Genomic DNA, 8,075 nt, shown 5'->3' with positions numbered 1-8,075 from the left:
AGTCACCAATAAAGGAATTTGGTAGATGGCAATTCAACACTTTAACTATTCCCCTTGAACGTTACCGTCAAGAAAACTACATGTATTTGTTTTTAAATGGCCTAACTTGCCCAACTGTCTGATGCTTTTAACGCAAGGTGCCTGGCGCAAAAAGCCATGGGTAAAGTGCAGTCTTGAGAAGAGGTGAGAATGATAACCCTAAGGGTTTGGAGTATGGTAAAAATGACAATTATTTCCCCCTTTCTGTGGTAATGATCCAGGTAAAATCATAGGCGTACATCATGCGTAGGCTATGGATAGGCACAAAACAGGGGCTGAATTTCTGCGCGAATAGACCTCACTGAGCAGCATTGACATTGGTCACTCAGTCATATTTTTGATATGGCATACATTTTGCCTATACTTAAAATATTTTGGGCACATATTTTGGTCTATATGACAGATCGGGTGCCTTGAAGTAGGCCTGCTGGTCGAGCGCATAGTTTGTATAACGATGCCGTTAACATAGTTTACACGAACAGACACTGTATACAGTGGTCAGCGTATTGTGTCTGAGAATGTGGGAATGCTGTAGGCGTGTTGGCTCGAATTATCCCAGTCTCTCGGCGTTCCCTTCCTTGAAATGGACACCATATACTGTTAGAAAAAATGGTTCATTGTGGCTCTATATGTAGAACCTTTAGGGGTTCCGTGTGAAGCAAGCGAAATATCATATTTTGGTTACATTGAAAATAAAAAAAATTAAAGAGGGTAGCAAAAAATATATTTTTTCGACCAAAACTTGCCTTCTGGACCAACAACATGCGCATCAAGGAATGTATATGGTTTCCAGAGAGATACTGGACAGATACAGATAGATAGCCTTATTATGAAACATCCTGATTTGAAGGTAAGGTTTAGTCCAAGTAAAAATTATTTGGATACGGGCAGTTATGGGTAGTTATGAAATGCATTTATACATAATTATAAACGATGATTTACATAATAGGAAGATAGGCCTATTATTAGCCATATAAAATGAACTATCTCATAATACTTGTTTAACTTGACTGCAGGGAGGAAATAATGAACGCTTTTGAAGAACAGGAAAAGTAATGATAAAGATGTTGACATTGGAAATAGGTTTAAAATTACTGGAAATTAAATGTGCATTTTGTGTTAGTCAATCATTTACTTTAGAATTTTAAAAAATGCATGCAAAACAGTATATACAAACCCAAATAACAAAATATCAATATTCGCTTTATTATTAGATTGCAATAAAGAACAGACCTATATTTTTATTCCAATGACATTAAAGAAATTACATGTACATTGGAGTAAAACAAACTCGACATAATGACATAATATGGCCTAACGCATTTTGTTCCTCCCCTGAAGCTTATGGAGACAGGAATATGTTCGATTCCAATGTTTAAAACAACAGCAGCTTGGCAATGACAACATTTCTTCGAATGTTTGTTTAAAACGGTTCATACGCGGAATACAAAAATAAAAGGTCGGATCTTGGTAAATCTGTCCTCTCTGGGTAAGTATAGCCTACCTAGCCAACCAAAACAATGGGTTCGCGTCAACAAGAACATTACCTCACTTCACTGACATATGATATCAGACCCTCAACTTAAAAAATGTAAGCCTGAGTGCTCATAGCTGTCTGAAGATCTGTAGGTTAGTCCTATGGCTACCAACTCAAGGCCTAGAATGACAGACGATCTGACTCTTCTGTAGGCTACTCCAATTTCTCGGTGACGTTAGAGAATAATAGGAGTGACATCACTGATAAACCTGCCCTAACTTCTGAAGATGACACCTTATGAAACCAATTGGATCTGAAATGTTTACGAGGTTACTGAATTCCATTGCCATTTAGCAGCTTGAGGAAATTAGCCTCCCGACTTTTGAGGTTTGAACAATATTTTGTTTTAAAATTGTTAAAAAAACGTTTATATAGGTATATAACAACATGTTATGTTTAATTAATATTATCCATAACCTTATTGAAAAAATACAGACTACCAAGCAAAACATTCTTTTTATATAATTAATCATGCACAATGTTACCTTAACTTTGATTGAAATTGACAAGCTACTTTGAGATAAGCTCATATAAATTGAAATAAAATGAAGAAAAAAAACGCCTCACTTTTATCTTCATCATTACAAACACTGTGAGGAGGAACCATAAATACTCTTAATCAGGTGGTCATTTCTGTTCGCCCAAAAATGCATTTCATTTATTATTTTTTTCTGTGTTAAAAAAATCTTACACACTGACCTTTGATATTCTATGCTGGTGAATTACCAAAGGCATACATTTGAATTATAAATACCCTAACTATACAGAAATAAGCAAAACATTCACCATGCCTGGGGCTAAATTCTCCCATTGCACGTTATTTCCTACCACTCTCCTCCATTTCCTCTTCTCCCCATTTCTCCTCCTTTGTGTTTACCTCCCCACCTCCCCCATCCCACTCTCTCGCCCAGCCAGTGATCTGAACGCAGGCTGATTCAGGGTGTCATGCCTGTCTTAAATGTAATACATTACCATCTTCCCCACATCTGCGCATCCTCCAACCTTCCACCATGCAGAAAGCAAGGACCACGACCCACCACCATCCCTGAACCCCTCCCCCCATCTTCCCCACTTCCACCCCCCACCCTCAGCCCTGGTCTGCCTGCCTCTGTCACACATTATCCTGTGCCCCAGTGAGAATCATTAGCAATGTCAGGACTGGACAGGGAAAGGAGACCAGCAGAGACTGGGGTGGGGTGTGTGTGTGTATGTGTGCAGGCGTGTGTTTTTGCTGACATGCATGTGTATGTGTGTGTATGCTTGCATGCAAGCCTGTGTGTATGTGTGTGAGGCAGGGTAGTGCATTGGTAAGCAATGGTCTGTGTAGGGAGATAGCGAGAGATGGAGAGAGGGTGGGTGATGAATGGTAAACAGTATGCATGTGACAGGTCTCAGAGTTTGGCTGAGAGGAGCTGTTAGTGGAACTGTGTGTGGTGCTGTGGAGCTGTGTGTGGAGCTGTGTGTGGAGCTGTGGAGCTGTGTGTGGAGCTGTGGAGCTGTGTGTGGAGCTGTGGAGCTGTGTGTGGAGCTGTGTGTGGAGCTGTGGAGCTGTGTGTGGAGCTGTGGAGCTGTGTGTGGAGCTGTGTGTGGAGCTGTGTGTGGAGCTGTGTGTGGAGCTGTGTGTGGAGCTGTGTGTGGAGCTGTGGAGCTGTGTGTGGAGCTGTGTGTGGAGCTGTGTATGGAGCTGTGTGTGGAGCTGTGTGTGGAGCTGTGTGTGGAGCTGTGTGTGGAGCTGTGTGGAGCTGTGTGTGGAGCTGTGTGTGGAGCTGGTGTGGAGCTGTGTGTGGAGCTGTGTGTGGAGCTGTGTGGAGCTGTGTCTGGAGCTGTGTGTGGAGCTGTGGAGCTGTGTGTGGAGCTGTGGAGCTGTGTGTGGAGCTGTGTGTGGAGCTGTGTGTGGAGCTGTGTGTGGAGCTGTGTGTGGAGCTGTGTGTGGAGCTGTGTGTGGAGGTGTGTATGGAGGTGTGTATGGAGGTGTGTGTGGAGGTGTGTATGGAGGTGTGTGTGGAGGTGTGTATGTAGGTGTGTGTGGAGGTGTGTATGGAGGTGTGTGTGGAGGTGTGTGTGGAGGTGTGTGTGCAGGTGTGTATGGAGGTGTGTATGGAGGTGTGTGGAGGTGTGTGTGGAGGTGTGTGTGGAGGTGTGTGTGGAGGTGTGTGTGCAGGTGTGTATGGAGGTGTGTATGGAGGTGTGTGTGGAGCTGTGTATGGAGATGTGTGTGGAGGTGTGTGTGGAGGTGTGTATGGAGGTGTGTTTGGAGGTGTGTATGGAGGTGTGTATGGAGGTGTGTGTGGAGATGTGTTTGGAGGTGTGTGTGGAGGTGTGTGTGGAGGTGTGTTTGGAGGTGTGTGTGGAGGTGTGTGTGGAGGTGTGTATGGAGGTGTGTGTGGAGGTGTGTGTGGAGGTGTGTGTGGAGGTGTGTGGAGGTGTGTATGGAGGTGTGTGTGGAGGTGTGTGTGGAGGTGTGTGTGGAGGTGTGTATGGAGTGTGTGTGGAGGTGTGTGTGGAGGTGTGTGTGGAGGTGTGTATGGAGGTGTGTGTGGAGGTGTGTGTGGAGGTGTGTGTGGAGGTGTGTGTGGAGGTGTGTTTGGAGGTGTGTGTGGAGGTGTGTGTGGAGGTGTGTGTGGAGGTGTGTATGGAGGTGTGTGTGGAGGTGTGTATGGAGGTGTGTGTGGAGGTGTGTGTGGAGGTGTGTATGGAGGTGTGTATGGAGGTGTGTGTGGAGGTGTGTGTGGAGGTGTGTGTGGAGGTGTGTGTGGAGGTGTGTATGGAGGTGTGTTTGGAGGTGTGTGTGGAGCTGTGGAGCTGTGTGTGGAGCTGTGGAGCTGTGTGTGGAGCTGTGGAGCTGTGTGTGGAGCTGTGTGTGGAGCTGTGTGTGGAGCTGTGTGTGGAGCTGTGTGTGGAGCTGTGGAGCTGTGTGTGGAGCTGTGTGTGGAGCTGTGTATGGAGCTGTGTGTGGAGCTGTGTGTGGAGCTGTGTGTGGAGCTGTGTGGAGCTGTGTGTGGAGCTGTGTGTGGAGCTGTGTGTGGAGCTGTGGAGCTGTGTGTGGAGCTGTGTGTGGAGCTGTGTGTGGAGCTGTGTGGAGCTGTGTCTGGAGCTGTGTGTGGAGCTGTGGAGCTGTGTGTGGAGCTGTGGAGCTGTGTGTGGAGCTGTGTGTGGAGCTGTGGAGCTGTGTGTGGAGCTGTGTGTGGAGCTGTGTGTGGAGGAGTGGAGCTGTGTGTGGAGCTGTGTGTGGAGCTGTGTGTGGAGGTGTGTATGGAGGTGTGTATGGAGGTGTGTGTGGAGGTGTGTATGGAGGTGTGTGTGGAGGTGTGTATGGAGGTGTGTGTGGAGGTGTGTGTGGAGGTGTGTGTGGAGGTGTGTATGGAGGTGTGTGTGGAGGTGTGTGTGGAGGTGTGTATGGAGGTGTGTGTGGAGGTGTGTATGGAGGTGTGTGTGGAGGTGTGTGTGGAGGTGTGTGTGGAGGTGTGTGTGGAGGTGTGTATGGAGGTGTGTGTGGAGGTGTGTATGGAGGTGTGTGTGGAGGTGTGTGTGGAGGTGTGTGGAGGTGTGTGTGGAGGTGTGTGTGGAGGTGTGTGTGGAGGTGTGTTTGGAGGTGTGTATGGAGGTGTGTGTGGAGGTGTGTTGGAGGTGTGTATGGAGGTGTGTGTGGAGGTGTGTATGGAGGTGTGTGTGGAGGTGTGTATGGAGGTGTGTGTGGAGGTGTGTGTGGAGGTGTGTGTGGAGGTGTGTGTGGAGGTGTGTGTGGAGGTGTGTGTGGAGGTGTGTTTGGAGGTGTGTGTGGAGGTGTGTGTGGAGGTGTGTGTGGAGGTGTGTATGGAGGTGTGTATGGAGGTGTGTATGGAGAGGAGAGATGCTGCTGTGTGTATATTTGGATGCTTTAATGACCTCCTTGTTAAAGCATACTGAACATATAAAGTAGTCACGTATGAAGACTGGAAAGAATAAAACCACATTGTTTGTTTTGGGTTTCTTTAATATGAATTTATATGCACTGATACACAAATATTAGTAGTTTAACCATACAGCAGATTTTTTGTACATTTAATAATGTGCTATCAAAGGCGAAGAGTTGCTTATAAATCCCCAAACAGATTGTGAACAGTCAGCATGGGTTGTCCTATAATATAACCCACCAATAAGTCCAGCAATCTAAGGGGTTAACACATCATCTGATTATCAATGAGCACTCTGTGGGACTGAAAATATAACCTATTGCTTTGCTTCAGTCTGTTACAACACATCATTCCACGCAGTGCATATCTTTTACAGTGTCTGCATGTGTATAAGAGACACATAGGTGAGTGAGCTCAGAGTGAAGGTAGAGTTCTCACTAACCAGAAATCCAGACCATACCTATTATACAGTCCCTTGTAAAAGTATTTTTATTTCTTTTTTATTTATTTCACCTTTATTTAACCAGGTAGGCCAGTTGAGAACAAGTTCTCATTTACAACTGCGACTTGGCCAAGATAAAGCAAAGCAGTGCGACAAAAACAACACAGAGTTACACATGGGATAAACAATTGTACAGTCAATAACACAATATAAAAATCTGTATACAGTGTGTGCAAATGAAGTAAGGAGGTAAGGCAATAAATAGGCCAATAGTGGCAAAGTAAATGACAATTTAGAAATTTACACAGGAGTGATATATGTACAGATGAGGATGTGGAAGTAGAAATACTGGTGTGCAAAAGAGCAGAAAAACAAAAATAAATATGGGGATGAGGTAGGTAGTTGGTTGGTTGGATGGATGTGCTATTTACAGATGGGCTGTACAGCTGCAGCGATCGGTTAGCTGCTCTGACAGCTGACGCTTAAAGTTAGTGAGGGAGATATAAGTCTCCAACTTCAGTGATTTTTGCAATTCGTTCCAGCCATTGGCAGCAGAGAACTGGAAGGAAAGGCAACCAAAGGAAGAATTGGCTTTGGGGGTGACCAGTGAGATATACCTGCTGGAGTGCGTGCTACGGGTGGGTGTTGCTATGGTGACCAGTGAGCTGAGATAAGGCGGGGCTTTACCTAGCAACGACTTATAGATGACCTGGAGCCAGTGGGTTTGGCGATGAATATGTAGCGAGGGCCAGCCAACGAGAGCATACAGGTCGCAGTGGTGGGTAGGATATGGGACTTTGGTGACAAAACGGATGGCACTGTGATAGACTGCATCCAATTTGCTGAGTAGAGTGTTGGAGGCTATTTTGTAAATGACATCGCCGAAGTCAAGGATCTGTAGGATAGTCAGTTTTGCGAGGGTATGTTTGGTAGCATGAGTGAAGGAAGCTTTGTTTTGCGAAATAGAAAGCCGATTCTAGATTTAACTTTGGATTGGAGATGTTTAATATGAGTCTGGAAGGAGAGTTTAAAGTCTAACCAGACACCTAGGTATTTGTAGTTGTCCACATATTCTAAGATGGAACTGTCCAGAGTAATGATGCTAGTCGGGCGGGCAGGTGCGAGCAGCGATTGGTTGAAAAGCATGCATTTCATTTTACTAGCATTTAAGAGCAGTTGGAGGCCACGAAAGGAGTGTTGTATGGCGTTGAAGCTCGTTTGGAGGTTTGTTAACACAGTGTCCAAAGAAGGGCCAGACACTAGAGGAGATGGGAGACTCCACCTCCAGACTCCACCTCCACCTCAAGATTAGATGAGCGACTCCACCTCCACCTCTAGAGGAGATGGGAGACTCCACCTACACCTCTACTTCTATAGGAGATGGGAGACTCCACCTCCACCTCAAGAGGAGATGAGTGACTCACCCTCCTCCTCTAGTGGAGATGAGAGACTCCACCTCCACCTCTAGAGGAGATGAGAGACTCCACCTCCACCTCCACCTTCACCTCCACCTTTAGAGGATTTGGGAGACTCCACCTCCACCTCTAGAGGAGATAAGAGACTCCACCTACACCTCTAAAGGTCATGAGAGACTCAACCTCCACCTCTAGAGGAGATGGGAGACTCCACCTCCAACTCTAGAGGAGATGGGAGACTCCACCTCCACCTCTCAAGGAGATGGAAGACTCCACCTCCACCTCTAGAGGAGATGATAAACTCCACCTCCACCTCCCCTGCTAGAGGAGATGGGAGACTCCACCTCCACCTCTAAAGGAGATGAGAGACTCCACCTCCACCTCTAGAGTAGATGAGAGACTCCACCTCCACCTCTAGAGTAGATGAGAGACTCCACCTCTAGAGGAGATGATAGACCTCCACCTCCACCTCTAAAGGAGATGGGAGACTCCACCTCCAACTCTAGAGGAGATGGGAGACTCCACCTCCAACTCTAGAGGAGATGGGAGACTCCACCTCCAACTCTAGAGGAGATGGGAGACTCCACCTCCAACTCTAGAGGAGATGGGAGACTCCACCTCCAACTCTAGAGGAGATGATAGACCTCCACCTCCACCTCTAAAGGAGATGGGAGACTCCACCTCCACCTCTAAAGGAGATGGGAGACTCCACCTCCAACTCTAGAGGAGATGGGAGACTCCACCTCCAC

Source organism: Salmo salar, chromosome ssa06 (assembly GCF_905237065.1).
Source record: "Salmo salar chromosome ssa06, Ssal_v3.1, whole genome shotgun sequence".
NCBI lineage: Eukaryota > Metazoa > Chordata > Actinopteri > Salmoniformes > Salmonidae > Salmo > Salmo salar.
The sequence above is the reverse complement of the archived record's forward strand: the minus strand, read 5'-3'. Positions refer to the sequence as shown.